The 23,598-nt window shown below is 42.2% G+C and overlaps 1 pseudogene; it reads right to left on the reverse strand.

Annotated features, from left to right (window-relative positions):
- Positions 1 to 12,942: 12,942 nt before the first annotated feature.
- LOC102864967 lies at positions 12,943 to 18,189 on the reverse strand (annotated as a pseudogene).
- Positions 18,190 to 23,598: the final 5,409 nt, after the last annotated feature.

Below are 23,598 nucleotides of genomic sequence, written 5' to 3' on the forward strand. Positions count from 1 at the left end.
CCCCCACCCCCACCCCGAGTATACTCCACTCTGCAACCGTCATTCCGGACTCTTATGATAATCATAATATACTGCTTTTTAAACTGTTCTCTCCCTCATCTGTTTTAATGCATTACATGTAATTCATCCAGTTTTTCTCATTCTTACCCCAACCCTGATGTCAGTCCCATTCTCTAGCTGTTTTACAGTAATTTTTGGCAAATTTTATTTGTGTGTGATATTAATGATATTGCTTGATAATGTCTGTATTCAGTTGAATCACTTTTTTTTTAATTGACACAAATATGGATCTTTTCCAGTTAGCCAGGTAACTGATTTCTCAATTCTGTGGCATAGACAAGTAAGCACAGCCCAGGGTCACATTTGTTTGTGGAAACATGTCACTTGATACTTTCTCAATTCCTGGAGCCTTTCTGTTTGTTTTGCCAAAGCTTTCAGTGCAGTTTGGACTTCTTCCTTCCATACCATTGGTTCTTGATCCTATGCTACCTTCTGAAATGATTCACCATCAACCAATTATTTTGTTAGAGAGACTTGGCTTATTCTTTCCATTTTATTTTTTTAAAAATAAATTTTCATTTTATACTAGTTTGCTTGCAAAGTTTGTATTCATTGTTTTCACACTGGATCTTTCCAATTTCCTTTACCCACCCCTCCTTCTGCCCATCAAATTGTATGACCCTATGATTATTCCCCTTCCCATCCTCACCCGTCTGCTCTCGGGTCCTCGTATCTGTATTACTCATTATTTTTCTGTTTCTACAATAATGGTCTCATACAGTATTTGTCCTTATGGGACTGAGTTAGTTCATTTAGCATAATGCACTCCAATTCCTCCCAAGTTAAGTAGTACCTTTTGAAATCGTTGCTTCTGCGTGCTGCTTAGTGTTCCATCATGTGATGGTACCACAATTTCTCAATACATTCAATTGTGGATGGACATTTGGGCTGTTTCCATGTTCTTGTGATGGTGAATAATGCTGTTAGAAATACTGGTGTATAAATCTCCATTTGTGTCTAATTTCTCATTTTCTCGGGGTATATTCCAAGCAGTGGAATAGCTGGGTCATATGGAATTTCCGTGTTCAGCTTTTTGAGGAAATGCCAAACTGCCTTCCAGAGTGATTGTACCATTTCACAATCCTACCAACAGAGTATAAGAGTTTTAATCTCTCCACCATTTATTACTTGCTGTCCTCTTAAACTTTGGCATTGCCACTGGAGTGAGATGGTATCTCATTGTGGTTTTGATTTGCATACCTCTTATTGCCAGTGATTTTGAGCATTTCTTCTTGCCAGTGATTTTGAGCATTTCTTCATGTATCTGTTGTCCATCTGAGTATCTTCCTCTGTGAAAGGTTTTTCCATGTCTTATGCCCATTTTTTAATGTTATAAGTCTTTTTCTTGGAGGGCCTGAAGGATTCTGTGAACTTTTGTTATGAGACCCTTTTCTGAGATGGTATTGTCAAATATTATTCCCTCCAATCAGTAGGTTCTCTTTGTCACTCTTTTGGAAAGTATTTTTGATGCACACAGGAAATTAATCTTTAGAAAGTTCTAGTCACCAATTTTATCCTCTCCTGGTTGTGTATTTCTGGCTGTACTTGTCAATCTTTTTTTACCATGAACTAGGCCTTCTAAGCTTGGCCTTACTTTGTCTCTTATGATCTTTATGGTTTTGGATTTTACCCCTAGATCTCTGATCCACCTTGAGTTTATTTTTGTGTATAGTGAGAAGTGTGCATTCAGCTTCAGCTTTCTGCAGGTAACAGTAGTTTGCCAGCACCAGTTGTTGAAGTGGTTGTCATTTCCCCATTTGAGAGGTTTTGTTTCCTTGTCTAATATCAGTTGATTGTAGATAGATGGGTTAATTTTTGGGTTCTCAATTCTATTCTGTTGGTTTATGTGCCTGTCATTGTACCAGTACCACACTGTTTTATTACAGCTGTGTAGTAGGTTTTGAGGTCAGGGAGTGCTATGCCTCCCATTTCATTCTTGTTTTTCAGAAGTGCTTTGCTTATTTGAGGTCTCTTTCCTCTCCAACTAAACGTACCAATTGCCTTTTCTGTCTCTTTAAAAAATGAATTCGGTATTTGTATTGAGATTGTGTTAAACATGTGGAACCCTTTTGGTAAGGTAATTTTTACTATATTGAGTCTTCCTATACATGAACAGAGAACCTTCTTCCATTTTCTTTAGGTCTTTCATTGTGTCTCGAAGTGTTTTGCAATTTTCTTTGTAAAGGTCGTTTGTGTCCCTAGTTAGGTTTATTCCTAAGTATCTCAATTTGTGGTTGGCTATTGTAAATGGTATTGCTTTCCTGGTTTCCTACTCTGAGTTTACTTCCATTTTCTTCTGATGCTTTCTGTGTCATTCAGTATTTTGTTCATAGACTCCTTTCGTATTGCAACTTGAGAACTGAATTCATTATTCAACTCTTTCTGCTTGAGAAATGCCGAGCTTCTTCTTCTTTTTTGGTTTTCTAACTCCAACACTTTGCACAGTTCATGGTAATTCTTGGCTTTGTCTTACTGAATTGCCATATGAAATCTTCTGTTCACCTCTCTTATTTTATCACTTCTGCCTTTTGTGTTAGCTTCTCTATGTTCAAGAGCAGGTTTCAGAGTCTCTTCTGACATCCGTTATGATCTTTTCTTTTCTGCCTTTTTAGCGATGCTTCTTTATGCAAATGACAAGACCTTTCTTGCTGAAACTAAAGAGGGCTAGAAGCACTTATTGAAGAAGATGAAAGATCAAGGTCTTCAGCCTTTCAGACATAGATTACATTTCAACATAAAACAAAATTTCTCTAAACCAGACCAATAGTCAACATCATGATAGAGAAAATATTGCCTTTAACAATACTTTCATTGTCTAGGATCCACAATCAACACCTATGGAAGTAGCAGTTAGGAAATCAAAACACACGTTGTATTGGGATATCTGCTGCCAAGAAGCCCTTTAAAGTGCTAAAAAAGAAAGGAGGTCAATTTAATGACTAAAGTAGGCCTGATCCAAGCCATGGTGTTTTCCATTTCTTTGTGTGTGAATATTGGACAAGGAATAAGGAAAACTGAAGAATTGGTGCCTTTGAATTGTGGTGTTGGCAAAGTATTCAACACACCATACCTCCCTACATCATAGATTGCCAAAAGAACAAACAAACAGTTCACTCTTGGAAGAATTACAGCCGGAGTGTTTCTTACAGGCAAGGAATTTATCCCATATACAGTGGGCAATGTTGTCGGGAGGAACCACTCTTTGAAAAAGGATATTATGCTGGGAAAAGTACAGGGTGAGAAAAGGAAACGAAGACCCTCAGTGAATGGATTGATACAGTGATTGCAACAATGAGCCGAGACGGTGAGGCTGTGGTCGGGTGGGCCAGGTTCCGATCTGCTGTATGTTGGGTCCCTGAGGGTTGGAGGGGGCACCTAAAAGGAAGTGCTCCATTATTGACATGGTTAATGTCTAAAGGTGGGTCTTTATGTGAAAATCAGTTTTATATGAAAGTAGAGGATGTTGGTATCAGATTGCAAATAGAAAGATGATGATTTCATTATTAAACTGTCAAATGATATCATTACACAACTGCCAGATTGTATCATGACGTCATTGCCAAACCAGTGAGAGTCAGGGCCCAGTCACATTGACACACAACCTTACCCGGCGCTCTTTCCACCTCACACCTTGATGTGACTGTCAGAGCAACGTCATGAAGGTACAAAAGAGTTGGTTAGTAGATGTTTTTCTGTTGATGTAAATATGAAATATCAGATAAGTGAAGAGTGAGTGTTTGTTTCCTCCCCTCCAGCTCCACCCCTGTTCCCAACTTCTGCAGCAGTTATGTTAGAAATGGCCAGAAGCTTCCATTTAGCATTACCTGTACGGGTCAGGATTGTTGAGCAGAGATGGCCTCCCTGAGAAGGCTGGGAATGAGCTCTCAGGTTTTTGAGGCATCACTGAGTCAACAGATCTGATCTTTGCACCCCATCCTGTGGCATCCCCAGGATCTCTGGTGGACTGGAAACTGTGATTTTTCACAGAAACCTGGGGTCTGTAGCTGGGGGCCAGTATGATGTTTAGAAAGAACATTCTGTAATTTTCCAAATCTTTATTCCAAATCCCAGCTCTGTAAGGCACACAACCTGGCCCTTTGGACATTTATAGTTTACCTGGGACATAAAACCTCTCAATCATAAATCAGCTTTAAATAGATCTCAGTGATCTGTTCTAATAGTGATCTATTCAATTGCTGAATTCTAAGTCAGCAGAATTTTAAAGGAGCTGGTGACCAGGATTCACAGCCATGGGCAGGATTGAGTGCTGTCTGTACTCACTCACTGAGGATTCCTCCATGGGGTCAAGACTTGGCCTTTTGGAAGGAAATGCTAGACCTTCTGAGGTGCCTCTAGATGGGTTTGAACTGCCAGTGTTTCAGATACTAGTTGAGTGCTTAACCATTTGTGCCACCCAAGGATTCCTTAAGGAGCTTAGCTGTGGAAAGAGCCTGTACTCTGGGCCCCACCTTCTTGGCCTGTGTCCTCAAACAACTATGTGATCGTCTTCACAGAAATGAAGGATCAGGTGGGACTCTGAACTTCTCCCCACCCAACATCTCAAATCCAATTGGGCAGAGCTTGCCCTGAGGGGGATGCTGAGGGGAAGATGTTCCACATTAATCTCCGCTGGGGAAATAGCCCATATATGTAGCTTCTTATAAGAAAATGAGAGCTGTCTGTCAGTCCCTTATAGGAAACAAACAGGAAGGCTGATAACTGTGTAGCAATTGCAATGAGCTTTATCTACAGACATACCTCTTTTTATTGCACTTTGAGTCATTGCGCTTTACAGATATTGCCCTTTAAAAATTTTATTTAAAAAAAACCCCACCACCCAAAACCAAAATGAAGGTTTGTGACAAGCTTCCTTGAACAAGTCTAATGGATGCTATTTTCCAAACAACATATGCTCAGTCTGCATCTCTGTGTTGCATTTTGGTAATTTTTATAGTATTTCAGTTTTTTTTCATAACAAACAACAACATTGCATACTCAGGATCTTACAGTGCAACTTGCGTATGCAATAGGAAAGCAAAACAAAAAATGATGCAACTCACTTTATTGCAGTACCTCTATGGTATGTCTCTGGAGACATTCCATTCCCTTTTGGGGAGAGAGGAAAAACCAGTTGCCATTCAGTCTACACTGACTCATGTGAACCCTGTGTGTGTCAGAATAGAACTATCCTCCATAAGGTTTTCAATGGCTGGTGTTCGGAAGTAGAATTTCAACCATTCTGGAAGGCAGTTTGGCACTTGCTCAAAAAGCTAAACATAGAAATTCCACATGACCCAGCTATTCCACTACTTGAAATATACCCTGAGAATATGAGAACTGAGGCACAGACTGAGATTTGTACACCAGTGTTCATAGCAGCATTATTTACCATTGCAAGAACATGCGTACAGCCCAAATGTCCAACCGCACATGAATGGATTGAGAAATTATGGTACATTCACACAATGGAATTCTATGCTGTACGCAGGAGCAATAATTTTGCAAATTATTACCTAACTTGGGAGGGACTGGAGAGCATTATGCTGAGTGAACTAAGTAAGTCCCACAAGGATAAATATTGTATAAGACCGTTATTGTAGAATGAGTATAAGGATCCAGGAGGAGTGGGAGAGGCTGGAAGCAGAGGGATGTGGATGTGCAGGGAAAAGGGGGGATTAATCATTGGGTTGTACAATTTGATGGGTGGGAGGGTGGGTGAGGGAAATGGAAAGAATTTGTTTGAATTTTTATTAGAATTTTGTAAATAAACTAGTGAAAAAAAAGAAGTTGAATTTCATGCCCACTCTATGCTCTTATGTGCCCTTCTGACTGTCACTCTGATTTATTGAGCATTTATTATATACCAGACATATATCTAACTTAAATTAAGCAACAAGCATTTACTGAACATTCTCTCTGCACCCAATACTGGACTAGAGGCTGAATGACAGAGATAGAACATAAAACTAAAGAAAGATATCAACCTTCAAGGAAATCATGTGTCACGGAGAGAACACATGACATGAACATTTATGGAGTAGTGTGGTGAGTGCTAGTGTGCTGCCCTAGCTGCTAATAATACTGGTGTGGACCTGACAGGTGACTCCTTCCTGACGCAGGTCCTGGGGGTACTTACCAGCTGCCAGCCTGAGCCAACCCTACATGTGTTCTCAGGAGATGCCCTCCACCAGGCCAGGGCTTATCTAATTGACAGGCCTGCAGGCCCACAGGCAGGGAGCAGCTCCCAGGGACCTTGCTTTCCTAACGTGAGAAGAATCCTTGAATGCAGAAGTGGTTATGTGATTGATTACTAGTTGAAAGGACCACAGCAAGGAAGACCTAGTGATCTGTTTCTTAGAAGTCACAGACTTGGCTCTACTTGAAAGCAACTAATAACATGAGACAGAGATAGTACATGGTCTCCAAGGTCTTTTAGCTTTAAACTATCTATTCCACTTCTCCTGCCTCCTCCAACCCTAAACTCCACCTTGGACTTGGCTCCTTGCTTAGAAGTAACACTTCTCACTCAGCACTGAGAAATCCTTTTCATTCCCCTGGAATCCAGATTTCTGCTTTTGTGGAGTTGGGGTGACTCGCCCAGGCCATTTGCCCAGAGGTGTCCTTTTGAACCTTGAGCCTTTGAGGAACTGGCTTTCCTAGAGTCACCCTCAGATTGTGTCCTGAGTACACAGCGGAGAAGAGACTGCTTTGTCACAAGCCTGGAACTCTTCTTATAGAAGCCGAAACTCCGGGGTCTGACTTGAAGATGTGTGCGTGTGTGTGTGTGTGTGTGTGTGTGTTAGGACAGATACACAGTGCATCTTTAATGACTTTTTATTTATTTTTACAACTGACTGGCCCTGACATCTTCCATATGCTCTGGGGCTTGCTTCTGAGAAGCCCACATGGAAGGAATTGACCGTGACTTCAGGAGACCACTTTGCTGGGTGCTGCCTGTACTGGGTGCTGTCTTCACTGTTCCCTCCGGAGTGACTGGCTGCTACTTTCAGTTTGATACTGCCCAATTTGTATCGCATGTGCTCACAGTAATATATTCTGTGACATTAATTTATATGCAGATGAGTTTTAGCAGCACTTAATTTTGGACTTCAGATGTTTCATTTGGGGTTTTTGATTGTTTTCCCTTTGTTGTTGTTGTTAAGTGCCGTCAAGTCAGGGGTGACTCACAGTGAGCTTGTGAATGAAAGACCTGGACACCTGTATAATTTCATCCTTTCTCCAGGTTCATAGGGTTTCTGGAGGCAAGCTGTTATGGAAGTGGATGCCACTCCTGCTTCCACGCTTGTTTTAATCGGGGAGCTCCACCAAACACTGTCCACCATGGGTGACCATTCTAGCATTTGATTCATCAGTGTCACAGTGTTCGGTTTCACAGCAACCACACGTTATCTCTGTACAGAAAGTGGATATATCAGGGTTATGTAACCTAGAAGAATGTTTCACCAAAAACAAGTGAAGGTGGTCCCGAGGGCTGTGCAGTACAGTCACCCACCTTTGGCTTGGGAGCATGACTTTTTGTCCACTAGGCCAACTGATCTCTCTATGCTGTTGTTGTTGCTGTTGTCATTGCTAGGTGCTGTTGAGTCGGAGGTGACTCATAGTGACCTTATGAATGAAAGCAAAGGGAAACTGATGCAGAGGAAGGGATGATAAATTCTGCCTTTAGGAGTCAGTTTTCCAGAAGAGGTTAAATTGTGCCTCTCATGAAAACAGAGGCTTGTCAGGAATGGGAGTAGCGTGATCCAGGTGCTGGGAAAGGCCTGAGCAAAGGACAGGAAATGAGAAAACAAGGACTGGGTCAGACCAGGAAGAACCAATGACTGTGCCTTAGGTTAGGTGTTTGGTGGGAGTGTGAGGTGGTAAATGAGGTTGTGAAGGACTTGTAAGGAATCTGGAATTTCTCCCATGGGCCAAGAGTTAAAACGCAAATGCCTACAATGACTACTTGTAGTTGTGTAATGTTGAGTTGGAGTCCACTCATAGCTGACCTTCCTTAAATCACACAGGAGGGGACTGCCTAGCTTTTTTCTCCTGTGGGAGTAGCGGGTGGGGTGGGAGCTCGATTCAAGTATTTGATAGAGATCCTTTTATTGAGCTTAAGTAAGACAAAGATAAACGTAGTTCTCAATTGAGGAAAACTATCAGCGTGATGCCATGGGATTCCACTGAATCCCAGCTATTGGTTTCATTCAGAAGACAGAAGACAAAGAGCATCATTATGAGGCTGGGACTGGTGGCAGATATAAGCCATTACTGTTGCAAGTGGGACTACAGACATGGCAGAAGGACCATGATTGGGATTTCTAAGAATTGTAGATTAAATCAGTCTGCAGGATTGGTTCTGGGGCTTAGGTCACTTGCCTACAAGGTCTTTGGAGGATGACTCATGACCATGTGGCCTAGAGACACGGTCATCAAGACAACAGCTGCTAACTTAACCAGATAACAGGCAATTAAGGAAGCGCCTAGGCAAGTTCCTTGGTTCCTGGAGTAGATTCCCAGGGCTTGTTTGAAAAGTGTAATCTACTTTGGACTGTACTTTTCCTGAAGGCAAAGCCACATGACTGGTTTACTAGTCAGAGACAAACCTCAAAGTGGCATATGAGTTGATGCACAATTCAATGGATGGGTGAGGTGAAGGAAATGAGAAGGAACTTTTGTGAAAAACAGCGTATTCAAACTTTGTAAATAAACCAGAGTGATATAAATAAGATTTTTTTTTAAAGGAGTTAAGGCTCGGTTCCAGACTTCAGACTTCCACATAGCAAGTGCTTCAGAATGTAAGCTCTAATACACGTTCGAATACACCAGGATCTCTGGTGGCCTAGTGGGTAAGATGTTGCACTGCCAATCCAATGGCACAAGGTTTGAATTTACCAGCTGCTCTTTGAGGGAGGGGGAGTGTACAATCTGCTTCACTTTGATTTAGTGCCTCTGAAACCCCATTGGAGAGTCAGCTGTGAGTCAGTTCTGACTCAGTGGCACGTAACACCACCACCACCACCTTTAAAAGGAATGTCCTTTTCATTAAATCACTGTTTATTGAGTGTACTGAATATGTCAAACATTGTTCTAAGAAAAAAAAAAAGAAAAAAACTCTACAGCCATTGAGTTGCTTTTGACTCATACCAATCGTCTGGGACAGAGTAGCACTGCCCACAGGGTTTTCAAGGCTGTACATCTTTATGAAAGTCAGCTGTCACTTCTTTTCCCATGGAATAGCTAGAGGATTCGAACTGCTGACTTTTTAGTTCGCAGCTGATCCCTGTAACTATGGTACCACCATAACTCCAAATTTTGGTCTTGTTGTTGTTGTTATGTGCCATCAAGTCATTTGTGACTCATAGTGACCCTATGTACAACAGCCTTAAACGCCGTTCTGTCCTGTGCCAACCTCGCTGTCTCAAACACATCCTTTCTCACAACTGCACTCACAGAATCGATCCATCTCATCGAGGGTCTTCTTCTCCTGCACCGCCCCTCCACTCTCCCAAGCATGATGTCCCTCTCCAAGGACCAGTCCCTCCTTGCAACATGCCCAAAGTATGTCAGACGAAGCTTCAGAATCCTTGACTCCAGGGAACATTCTGGCTTCACCCTTTCCAGGACAAACCTGTTTGTTCTCCTGGCAGTTCATGGTATGTTCAACACTCTTCTCCAGCACCACAACTCAAAGGCATCAATTCTCTTTCTATCACCCCTATTCACTGTCCAACTCTCCAATGCATAACATGTAATTGCAAAGACTATAGCCTGGATCAGATGCACCTTAGTCTCCAGCCTGACGCCATTGTTTTCTTCAGTACTCTTGAGAGGTCCCTTACAGCTGACTTTCCCAATGCAATTTGTCTCCTGATTTCCTGGCTGCTGTTACTAAAAGTGTTGACGGTGGAGCCAAGTAAACTAAAACTGTTAACTATCTCAATCTCTTCACCATCCATACTGATGCTGCCAATTGGCCCAGTGGTGAGAATCTTTGTTTTCTTGATATTGAGCTTCAATCCATATTGAAGACTGCAGTCCTTGACCTTCTGCAGCAAGCGCTTCAGGTCCTCCTCAGTTTCAGAGAGCAGGGTTGTGTCATCTGCATAATGCAAATTTTGGTCTAGGCTCTGTTAATCTTGAGACATGAAACCCTCTAATCCCTTCTTTTCCCTTTTGCTAGAAACATGTTTCATTTACTAACAAAAAACTCAGGGTGTTGTTGCTGCTGTTAGGTGGCCATCAGGACCACTTCAGCTCAGAGTAATTAAAAGGAAATACTCAGCACAATGAAAAAGAGCAACAGATGCTGTAGAGAAGAGTGGCGGAGAAAACTGAGGAGGGCGTGGACTGGGAGCTGTGCCCTGTTGACCAGGCAGCTGTGGTTCAGCACCAGATGACAGTGACTCCACCAGGGGAAAGATTGGTAGGTTAGGATCCCACTTACTTTTCTTCCCAGAGAGACTGGGAGTATAGATTTTTAAATGGGAGTGTATCACATTTTAATATGTTGGCTCAAACAACTGAAATGTACTCTACTATTCATATACAACCTATGCTATGCTAACCATATTCTACCCACATCAGCAGGGTAGATAGGGTTAGTTTTCACCCTTAGCCATTAGAGTTTTGGCTTTTTTAAAAAATTGGTTTGCTTATAAAGTTTGTACACATTGTGTTTTACACTATTCTTCATTCACATTGTGTTTCATATGATCATTCTCATATATTATGTTTTATAAAATTAATCGCCATTGGACCTTGCCCATCATTACCATGTCTTTTCACCTGGATCCTTCCCATTCCCTTCCCCCACTTCCTCCATCCACCAAAGTGTCCAATCACAACTGAAAGGTTTGAGAAATTGTACATTCACATAATGGAATACTATGCAACACTCAGGAGCAACAATTTTGAAAAATACTAGCAACTTGGGAGAATCTAGAGAGCATTATGCTGAGTGAACTAATCCTGTCTCATAAGGACAAATACTGTAGAAGACCTTTATTGTAAAATAAAAGAATAGCTAGTAAAACATGTATGGGAACTCAAGGGGGTAGGGCTGAGGATGGGCCACAGTGAAACCACAGGGTATCCATTAGTTTTCACCCTCTGCTATTTCTTCTGTAAGCAATAGGTAATAAGATAGAAGACAAAGATGTGGCGTTGCCTACCAGCATCCATTCTCCCGTGTGTAAAAGCAGAATCTCAAAGTAATCAAGGGGGCCGGTCATCCCATATGTCTCTGTGTCTATTCTGTTGTTTTTATAACTCAGAAATGGCTACATTTAGGGCTCACTCTACTCTAAAACCCATTGCCCTAGAAGCTAACATGACAAAAACACCTCAGCAACTCAGTTTCTAAAGAGTGTCATATTTGTAAGATCAGGAAACAGACTCTCAACATATACTTGCTAGGAGAAATAATTTAATCCCTAACACTAATGGTTATCCATGGTGGACAGTGTTTGGTGGAGCTTTTCCGTTAAAATAAGCTTGGAAGCAGGAGTGGCATCCACTTCTGAAATGGCTTGCCTCTGGAAACTCCATGAACAGTGCTCGGGCCTTTCATTCATAGGGTCACTGTGAGTCGTTTACAATTCGACAGCACATAACAACAATAACAACGACAAAATAGAGCTACGTTGGCCTAGTGGGCAGAGAGTTATGCTACCAAGCCCAAGGTGGGTGATTTTAATCTGCAGCCCTCTGGCCTGGTTCAAATTGTTTTTTCTGTCAAACATTCTTCTAGGTGGTATAGCACCGGTCTGTGCATTGCTGTGCAGAGATAACTTGTGGTGGTTGTGATCCTGAGCTCTGTGACACTGACGTGCCAAATGCGATAACGGTTATCCATGGTGGACAGTGTTTAATGGAGCTTCCTGATTAAAACAAGCTTGGAAGCAGGAGTGGCATCCGCTTCCAAAATGACTTGCCTCCGGAAACTCTATGAACAGTGTTCAGGCCTTTCGATCATAGGGTCGCTATGAGTTGTCTATGACTCGACGGCACCTAACAATAACAACACTAACGGTTACATAAGGCCTTCCTGGAAGAGATATAAGTTAGCCTAGTGTGTGGTTTCCCCAAATTAGGTGCAGAGGTGAGTTGTTTGGATGTTTAGGAGAATCTTTCGGAAGAAATGGAATGGGATAGCCAGAGGGTGGGAAACATCTGTGGCTGAAGATCAAGAGCTTTCACGTTTCCAGAAATGAAGTTGAGCAGTCAGTGTATATGGGAACTCCAGCATCATGATGTCTAATGTTGATGGCATTATTAATGGACTCAACCACTGTGGACACCAGCGGGGTGGTTTTTTTAACACATGAAGCATAGAATTACCAAGTGCTATTGTTCGTTCCCATGGGGTGGACTCTGATTCAGTGATCTGTGCACAACAGAAGGAAACGCTGTCCAGTCCTGCACTGGGGCCTTCACCGTCATGCTGTGCCTGAGCCCATGTGGTGGCCAAGCCATCTCATGGAGGGTCTTCTGCTTTTTCATAAACCTTGACTTTTTAAAAAAATTATTATTTTTACAGTCATGATGTCCTTTTCCAGGGACTCGTCCCTCCTGGGATCATGTCCAAAGTGCGTGAGATGAAGTCTTGCCATTCTTGTTTCTAAGGAGCTTTCTGGCTGTATTTCTTCCAAAAATATTCATTTGTTCTAATGCGCCGTGCTCTATTGGAAATTCTTGACAATACTATAATTTAAATGCAACAAGTCCTCTTTAGTCTTATTTGTTCATCGTTTAGAATTACAATATGACCCAACAATTCCATTCCTAGATATATAAACCAAAGACATGAAAACAGGTGTTTAAACAAAACCTGTACACATGCTCATTAGGGAGACAGGTTGTCAAGGCACCTCCTCTTTAAAGCAGCCTTTCCTGCCTATTCCTCAGGCTGCAGATGAAAGGGTTCAGTGTGGGGATTGCCCCCGTGTAGAAGACAGAAATGATTTTGTTCTGTTCCATAGAACCTTTAGTGCTTGGCTGAGTGTACACGCAGATGATAGTGCCATAGATGAGGGAGATGACGGTGAGATGGGACGTGCAGGTGGAGAAGGCTCTGCTCTGGGCCTCCAGGGAGTGCATCTTGAGGATGGCCACCAGAACACAGGCGTAGGAGACCAGGATAACAGAGATGGTAAAGAGGATAAGCTGAGCTGAAGTCGAGGAGACAATGGCCTCAACCGCAGTACTGTCTGCACAAGCAAGGTGGAGCACGGGAGGGATGTCACAGAAATAGCGGTTAATGATGTTGCAGCCACAACAACAGTTTAGGCCACAGTAGGGAAAGCTGAAGATATTCCCAGTCCGCAGAACTGCATTGACAAGGGAAGCAACAGAGGTGGCTGCCACCAATGGGACTCGGAGATGTTGGGACATGATGGTGGGTAGAGCAGAGGGTGTCAGATGGCAGTGAGTTGGTCATAGGCCATGATGGCCAGGAGCAGACCCTCAGTGGTACCATGGGGAGTCATGAGGGCCATCTGACAACACAACCTACAAAAGAGATTGACTGCCTCAAGGTGAGGAAGCTCTCCAGAAGCCAGCAGGTGTCCACTGTGGAGAAGGAGGAAAGAAGTACATGGGTGTGTGGAGCTGTGAGTCTGCATGGATCAGGGTGGTCATGCCCAGGTTGCCTGCAACCGTGACTGAGTACGTGAAGAGGAAGACCGCAGAGAGAATGACCTTGAGTTTTTCCCGCTGTGTGTGTCCCAGCAGAAGGAACAGAGTGACTAAGGTACAGTTCTCCCCTATGATCACCTGCTATTGTAGAGACCAAATAAGACAGTTTGTACCCTCGAGGTTAACACAGTGTTAGTTCCTGAAGGTCCTTCTACTCAAGCCCTGTCACCTTTTTAAATAGTGAAAAATATTGTTGTTGTTGCTAAGTGCCGTTGAGTCGCAGGTAACTCATAGCAACCCTATGAAGGAGAGTTCTCAACGCTAGTGAAAAATATACCCAACAAAATAGATACCATCTCAACAATTCACTGACACCAGCTATAATCTCCAGGTTGTTCAACTAGTCTGTCCTTTTCCAAGTTATTCCACCACTTTTAACATAAACTTCCATGTCTCCTATGCAAAACCTGCCACCTTTACCTTCCTTCCCATCCCTGATAATCATGAATAATCTTTGGTTTCAAATATTTGCTTGTTTCAAAGAAATGAGATCTTACAACATTTATCTTGTTGCATCAGACTTGTTTTGCTCAGTAGAATATTTTCAGTGTTGTGCATGGACAGAGACTTCATTTATCTTTATGACTGAGTAGTAAACTGAAGAATCCTTACATTTTGAAGAACCAGTCTTTTTAAAAATAGTTGTATATTTTTTAATATTCATACCCAAACAAACCAATCCAACTGCTTCAATGTGTATAAATTAGTGGCATTGATATAATTTAATGACTCTTTCAGCTTCCTTTTCTGAGTTGTCCACTTCCCTAAATTACTCCAATGAATTTAAACTCACCCCTCTTCAATCCTCAGGCCAGGTTCAAATTGTTTTCCTGTCAAACATTCTTCTAGGTGGTATAGCACTGGTCTGTACGTTGCTGTACAGAGGTAACTCGTGGTTGCTGTGATGCTGAAGCCTGTGACAGTGATGTGCCAATCGTGGTAATGGGTACCCGTGGCGGACAGTGTTGGCTGGAGCTTCCCGACTAAAACAAGCCCTGAAGCAGGAGCGGCATCCACTTCCGAAATGGCTTGCCTCTGGAAACTCTATGTACGAACAGTGCTCAGGCCATTTGTTCATAGGATCACTATGAGTTGTCTACAACTCGATGGCACCAAACAACACAAACAACAACCTCTTCAATGCTCTAATCTTTCAAGTTACTATTGTTACTTTGATTCCATATAGCTAGTTCTCTTTTTGGTGTCAGGACTGGGATCCATGTTTAAGATGGACATTGTTTAGTACACAATAGCTAAACTTGTATAGTTTTAAGAAGACTTCAGGGGATATTTTCAGTTGGAGATTCTCTCAGGAGCTCATCTAATCTTCATGGCTTTAGAAATGCATTTCTCCAAAACAATTATGAGATATCATCTCACCCCAGTAAGAATAGCAAAATTTAGCAGAACAACAAACATCAAATGCTGGTGAGGTTGTGGAGAAATTGGAATACTTATTTACTGTAGGCAGGAGTGTAAAATGGTGCAACCACTATGGAAAGTGGTATGGTGCTTTCTCAAAAATTTGCAACTAGAAATACCATTCGATCCAGCAATTCTACTACTGGGAGTTTACCCAAAAGAAACCATAACTGCCACCCAAGCAGATATATGCACACCCATGTTTATCGTGACTTTGTTTACAATAGCAAAGAGTTAGAAACAACCCAAGGGCCCATCAACAAACAAATGGATAAAGAAGCTGTGGTATATTCACACAATGGATTACTATGCATCATTGTAAAACAAGGAACTCATGAACTACTAAGCAAAATGCATGACCCTGGAGGACATTATACTGAGTGGAATATCTCAGTCACAAAAGGACAAATACTGCATACGGCCACTGTTGTAAAATGGGACTGACATTAGGGTTGAGGGAAGACAGAAAAGGAGGGGACGAATGACGTATATTGCATTGAAACAGATGAGGGGGAGAACTGTTTAAAAGGGACATATGAATGGGTATTCTTGTCGTTATAGAAGTCCAGGGTGAAGGCTGCATAGTGGAGTGGACTTGAGGGACAGGGATTGCATAACAATGAAAAAGATTTTCTTTCTTTTCAAGAGGAGTGAATTGTGGGGGAGGGGGTGGGTAGGGAGAAAAGTGCAACAATGAATGACTGGAACACCCCTCTCCCCCCCCACCCCCAAAATGCATTTCTCCATTTTGATCAGAATTCTTCTATGGAATCTTCGATCAAAATTCAATGACAGTAGCTGGATACCATCCAGTTCTTCTCATGGCAGAGGAAGCTGTTTATGGAGGCAATTAGCCACATAATCCAGATCTTCCTCCCATTCCTGACCTTTCTCTGCTGATGCTCTAGGCAATATTGAAGCACTTTTAGTGCCTCCCAGGACGGACAGCATTGTGGAAGTGAACAGGGAAAATGAAAATAAATTAGACACTCACCATGAGTTATGCAGTATGCTAGCTCATCTCCTAAAGTGTGTGAATTTTAATATTCACACATTCCTTTTTATTTAAATATCATACCCATCTATATTTAGCGAGATGATCAACCTGCCCAAACATAAAGTGCTTACATATAAGGAAATTGGGCTCAGACTCTGTTCTGATAGTCATGCTGACACCTCTTGTCATTGAGTCAGAGTAGAACTGTGCTCCTGTTGGTTCTTGATGGCTGGTTTTGGGGAAGCCAACAAACAACAACATACAGTAATGGGGTTATATCATAATTACACTATGTAACAATATTGAGGCTACCTCTCTCCACCTTAATCGCTTCTTGGCCCTTTGGCTAAGATCAAGTGTAGCATCTTAAACAAAAAAAAATGCAATTCTTCCTCACTCTTGAAAACAGCTTTACTATCTTTGTAAAAACAACACGTACTAGGTGTGAAACATTCAAGCAACTCAGAAAAGAACCAAGAATAAAAGAAACGTCATCTGAAATCTCATCACTACAGAAGATGAGAGTGAAATCTCATCACCACAGAAGATGAGAGTGGGTGAACATTCTTCTTCACATAAATTTCTCAGCGCACCTGTGAGCATTCCCAGAAATAGGACTGCACCAGCTATTGTGTCATTTATTTTTCTAGCTCAGCAAGATCTCATGGACATTTTCCCACAATAATAAATAAAACCTATGTCATCATATTTAATGGCTGCTAAATACTTAGTTGTACACGCATGCCATCATTTACTTAGTGGGTCCCCATCGACTGGCACTTGAGGTATTTCCAAGTTTTCATGGCTGTAAATAATTCTCTGAGAGAAACTCCCAGAGATGAGGGAGGAGCTCTAGAGCCCCAAGTCCACTGAGAGCAGAGCTTAGACACTGCTTTTCCCACCCCAGAAGGAAGCAACAGATCTCTCCTCCAGGAGCCTGGAGCTTTGCGTTTACCCAACCCCTGGGGGAATCTCCTAGAAAAGCAAAGGGCTTTGTTAAGCAAATGACTTGTTTGTGAAAAAGAGATCCAGTCCCCGGAATACTGAGCTGGAAGGGACTGGACTGGCTCTTGGTTCTCTTAGTCAAGAGAGTTCATTCACTTAGGAGAGACCTGCTGGATCTCTGCAGTAGAGGAAAAAACCCAGGACTTACCTTTTGTCCTTTCCCACTGCTTTCTTTTTTATTTATTTATTTATTTATTTTTTCCACTGAAATAATTTTTACTCATAACAAATGGACGCTGCATGTATTCAGAATGACATTATAGTTGATTCTAACAAAGGAATGTTCCAACAAAAAGAAAAAGTCAACAAAATCGCCATGCTGTCAGTAAAACTCTTTTTATTTTCTCAATACTCCCTCCCAGCCTTGTTTCTTTGCATAAATATTCTAATGCCAATCGTTATTCGTAACTTTGAGACATGATTTGTTGCTGCAGTAGCAGTAGTAGACTGGATTTTCATTGTCGACTCTCAGTCTCCCATTTGACCAGTGTTAGGTTAAGGCGTATAGGAAACTGCAGCAGTTCATACTGCCGTTTCCAACCAGATTAGTTTCCAACCAGATTATCACTCCTTAGTCAATTACATAAATTCTGGAGGTACTCCTGGGTGTGTGCAATTTTCTCTTTTGCTTTTTGTTGTTTAACCTTATGATAGGTCATGTTTGCCATGTTTCATTCCATTGTGCCAATGTACGATCTTACCAGGCCATTCCTTTCTAGTTTTGCCAATATTACAGTTGTTTCTCTTTCTCTGTTGTTGTTGTGGGGTGCCGTCCGTATCATCCCCGACACACTTGAGCTCACTGCCACAGTCACTGTATTAATCTAGCTCCCCGAGCATCTTCTTTGCAGCCCTCCACCTTCCCAAGCATGATGCCCCTTCCTAACAACGTTTTCAAATTACCTGAGACGAAACTTCATCATCCTGGCTTCCAAAGGGCACTCTGGTTGCACCTTCTCTAAGACGTAGCTGTTTATATTTTTGACAACCTGTGGAATATCCATTACTCTTCTCCACCAGCACAACTCAAAGTCAGATATTCTTCTTCTGTCATACTTAGTTATTGTCCAACCCATTGCTCAATTAATTTGCATAGCACAACGTCAGAAAAATCATGACTTGAATCAGGTGCACCTCCGTCTTTAAACTGACATCATTGCTCTTCAGGATTTTGGAGAAGTTCCTCACTTTCCCAAGGCCAAATGTCTCCTGATCTCCTAATTGCTTGTACCAAAGATATTTATTGTGGTTACAAATAAGATGACGTAATTGACAATTTCAGTATATCCTCTATCATGAAGTTGCCTATTGGCCCAGTGGTGAAGATTTTTGTTTTCTTGATGTTGAGATGTAATCCATATTGAAGGCGTTTGTTATTATGTGTCATCGAGTCACCTGCGACTTATTGCAACCCTATGTACAATAGCTCTGAACCCTGTATCCTGCCCTATCCTGAGCCAATCGAAATTCAACACACTTACCTGCATTATCCCAGTTACTGTATACGCCCGTCTCATTTGAGGTCTTCCTCTCCTGTGCTGTCCTTCCACATTTCCAAGCATGATGTCCTTCTACAAGGACTGGGCCCTCCTGGCCATGTGTCCAAAGTATGTGAGATGGAGCTTCAAAATCTTTGGTTCCAAGGAGGAATTTGGTTCCACTCTCTCCAAGACAGACCTATGTGTTCTCTTAATGGTCCATGGTATAGTCAAGGATCTTCTCCTGCACCATAACCCAAAGGTATCTGTTCTTTCATTTTTAGTCATTATCCAATTATCTCGTGTATAGCAAGTAATTGCAAAAACTATGGCCTGAATCAGGTGCAGCCTGATTGTCTCCAGACTGACATCATTGCTCTTTAGCACTTTGGAGAAGTCTGTGACAGCACATTTCCCCTTTTGATATTCAGCAGCAATCCATACTGAAGACTACAGTGTCTGACCCTCTATCGCAAATGTACCAGGTCCTCCTCAGTTTCAGCAAACAAGACTGTGTCATTTACATAATGCGTATTGGTGATGGAGAAGAGTATTGAATGTACCATGGACTGCTACGAAAATGAACAGGTTCATCCTAGAGAGGCTTAAACTAGGTTGCTCCTTGGATTCTGAGACTTCATCTGACATACTTTGGACATGTTGCAAGCAAGGACCAGTCCTTGGAGAGGGACGTCATGCTTGGGAGGGTGGAGGGACAACACAGGAGGGGAAGACCCTCTATGGGGTGAATTGATTCAGTGACTGGGGTAATCAGGGTGGGTGTGTTGGAGACAATGAGATTAGCAAAGGACAACAGGATTTAGGGCTGTTGTACATAGGGTTGCTATGAGTCACAAGCGACTTGATGGCACACAACAACAACAACAACAACAACATCTTGTTGATGAGTCCTCCTCCAATCTCTCTGGCACATTTCTCCTCATAAGGTCCAGCTCCCTGAATGATCTGCTCTGCATATAGACTGAAAAGGTATGGAGACAAGACTCATCCCTGATGCACTCCTTCCCTGATTTTGAATCATGCAGTGTCTCCTTGCTCTTCAGTGAGACTGTCTCCTGCTCCGAGTATAGGCTTCACAGGTGCACCATCAGGTATTCTGGGATTCCTGTTCTCCTCAAGGTTAGACACAATTTGTTGTGATCCACACAGTCAAATGCCCTTGCATAGCCAATGAAACCCAGATAGACATTCCTCTGGTTCTGTTTGTTTTCAGCCAAGATTCATCTGCCATTGGCAATAATGTCTTTAGTGCCATGGGCTCTTTTAAAACCAGCTCGTACCTCTGGCAGTTCTCGGATGAAGTACTGCTCCATTTATCCTTGGACAATCTTCAGCAGGATTTTGTTTGTGTGTGATATTAGTGATGTTGTGTACAGTCGAGTTAGAACCCACCCATAGCTGACCCTCCCCTGGATTTTCCAAGGTCGTTAATCGCATGCGAGGACAGTGTTTATCCTTCTCTGGAGCACCTGGTAGATTCAAGTGGTTTCTTACCACTAGACCACCATATCGTCTGATAACTTGGACACTCTGTCAGGTCACTCTATTTTTTTGGAATGGGAATGAGTATGGATGTCTTCCAGCCAGTTGGTCAGGTAATTGCCTTTTGGATTTCTTGGCACAACCTGGTGAGCTCATCCAGGGCAGCATCTGCTGAAACATGTCAATTGGCATTCCATCAATTCATGGGGCCTTGTTTTTTTGCCAATTCCTTCAGAGAAGCATGAACCTCCTTCTTCATCACCGTTGCCTAATGATCATGTTGTTTCATTAAATTCTTCTGCAGGAGCCAAATGTTTTGATACAGTGACTCTGTGTACTCCTTCCATCTTCTTTTAATGCTTCGAGAATTGTTCAATGTTCTGCCCATAGTATCCTTAAGTATTGCAACTCGAGGCTTGAATTTGTTCTTCAGTTTCTTAAGCTTATGAAATGCCAAGTGGGCGAGTTCGTCTCTTGATTTTCTGACTCAAGCTTGTTGCACATTATATTACAATACTTTGCTTTGTCTTCCTGAGCTGCCCTTTGAAATCTTCTGTTCAGCTACTTAACTTCCTGCTTCCCCCTTTTACTTTGGCTTCTTGGAGTTCTAATGCAATATTCAGAGTCTCTTCCGACATCCATCTTGGTCTTTTCTTCCTCCTCTTTTGCATTCTTCATGGATGATATTCTTGATATCCTCCCACAGCTCATCTGATCTTCGTTCCTTAGTGCTCAAGGCCTCAAACTTGTTTCTGAAATGGTTTAAACTGGGTCCCACTGCACTTTAACCTGCATAAGTTTCCTGATGATCTTCCTTCAAAATACCACCCCTTCATTATGCTAATCTTCTGCTGGTGAACCTACAATAGCCTACTGCACTCTCTTTGTGACTGATTTTTATTGTAATGCAAATTAGTCAGTGCTACCCCTGCAGCTTTTCTGATAACAAGACAAACGGAATCCCTTACTGGCTAGTGGATTCTGACTCACAGCGGCCCTACAGGACTGAATAGACCAGCTCTTCAGGATTTTCCCTCTTCTAGGAGGCAGGTGGCCAGGTCTTTTCTCCTGAGAGGGAGTCTGATGTGTCTGAACTGACAACTTTTCAGTTAGTAGCCCAACACTTGACCACTGCACCACCAGAGCTCCTTAGAATTCTGATGAGGATTATCCCTTTCATTTCCTCATTTAAATTAACATCTATCTTAATGATAGATATGGTAGGGCCTCTTATTAAAAAACCCTTTTTGGTGGGCAGCATGGTTCTGGAGACCAGTTTGAAAGTCATCTACAGGAGCTGGTTCTACAGAAGCTGTTGGCTGGGATTTGATGAGCGGTAAGGTGAAATGGTGATTTGCTAAGGGAAATGAGGAGATATGATGAGGCCTCCTATTTTAAAACCCATTAGTTGTGCTACCAAGCCCAAGGTGGGTGATTTTAATCTGCAGCCCTCAGGCCTAGTTCAAACTCGATTTTGGTGAAACATTCTTCTAAGTGGTATAGCACTGGTCTGTGCATTGCTGTACAGAGGTAACTTGTGGTTGCTGTGAAGCTGAACACTGTGACACTGATGTGCCAAATGCAATAATGGTTACCCATGGTGCACAGTGTTTGGTGGGGCTTCCCGATAAAACAAGCCTGGAAGCAGGAGTGGCATCCACTTCCGAAATGGCTTTGCTCCGGAAACTCTATGAACATTGCTCAGGTTTTTCATTCATAGGGTCACTATGAGTCATCTACAACTAGATGGCATTTAACAACAACAACAACAACAACAATCCTCTCTCTTTGGCCTGGGTCACAGAACAGTGCCGGAGAGCCTGACAGCCACAATAAAAGATTCTTTGCTTAAAAAAATAAAATAAAAACTAAGATCTATCATGTGATTGGATTTGGCCGCTGGGAAGAGTGGAAGTGGTTTGTACTACATCCAAGTATTAAAACCTCAACAGTCATCCTGGGGTTGCCACCAGCCATGTCTGAGATATAGACCAGGGTTTTGCTTACATTCTTCTAAGTGGTAGAGCACTGGTCGGTCCATTTGCTGTACAGAGGTAGTCTCGTGTTTGCTGTGATGCTAAACACTGTGACACTGATGTGTCTAATGTAATGATGGTTACCTATGGTGGACAGTGTTTGGTGGAGCTCCCTGATTAAAACAAATTTGGAAGCAGGAGTGGCATCCACTTCCAAAATAGCTTGCCTCCAGAAACCCTATGAAGTTGGAGAAAGGATGAAAGTTATATAAGTGTTAGGTCTTTCATGCATAGAGTTGCTATGCGTGGTCTATGACTTGACGGCACTTAACAACAACAACAACAGTAGCAACAACAACAATGAGAGCTCTGTTGGCCTAGTGGATAGAAAATTATGCTACTAAGTCAAAGGTGGACAATTTGCATCTGTGGCCCTTAGGTCTGGTTTTAATTGGTTTTGGTCAAACATTTTTCTAAGTGGCATAGCACTGGTCTGTCCATTTATTGCACAGAGATAATTCATGGTAATCCCTGTGGCACTGATGTGTCAAATGTGATAATGGTTACCCATGGTAGATAGTATTTGGTGGAGCTCCCCGATTAAAACAAGCTTGGAAGCAGGAGTGGCATCAACTTTTGAAATAGCTTGCCTCCGGAAACGCTATGAACTTGGAGAAAGGATGAAAGTTATACAAGTGTTCAGGTCTTTTGTTCATAGGGTCGCTATGAGTCATCTACAACCCAATTGTACTTAACAACAACAACAGCTGGCATCTTGGGGAGGAAATGTCTTTGTTGTTGTGTACCATCTAGTTGCAACATACCCATAGCTGACCTTCTGGGCAGATTTTCAGAGGCAGTTAATTGCACAGGAGATTGCCCATCTTTCTCCTTTGGAGCAGCTGGTGGCCTTGAACCAGATGCCTTCAGGATTGCAGTGCAATATCTTGCCACTAGTGCTCTGAGATACAGACTGCGGTTTTGCTTATCGTAGCCTGAGTCTTGGGGAGGAAATGAGTAGACTCAAAATTATCTCATGAAGGAGTCATGCAATCAAGTGAGATTTTAATTTGTTTAATGCAACAGTCTCAGCCTCTTGATACACTTTGCAAGAGCAAATTTGTCTTTTCTTGCTTTGTGGCCCCAGTTCTAGCCCTGCTAAGGGATCTCAGATGTCCTTCACCTCTCAGACAGGACTACTCTGGTCTTTTCTAGGGAACAACTTACTCATGTGTATAACAACATACTCACCAGACAGGACTACTCTGGTCTTTTCTAGGGAACAACTTACTCATGTGTATGATCAACTAACTCAAGATGATTCATATTTTATTTTCCCTAGTTGGGAAATACTCAATGGACAGACATCAAAATTCCTTGAATTCATATATTTTTTTTTAAAAAAGATATGTCAGTGACAAGTTCTATGTGATCCTATTTTTGCCAATCTGGTTGA

This window comes from Elephantulus edwardii, unplaced genomic scaffold (genome assembly GCF_000299155.1).
Source record: "Elephantulus edwardii isolate Elephantulus edwardi_28Jun2011 unplaced genomic scaffold, EleEdw1.0 scaffold00284, whole genome shotgun sequence".
NCBI lineage: Eukaryota > Metazoa > Chordata > Mammalia > Macroscelidea > Macroscelididae > Elephantulus > Elephantulus edwardii.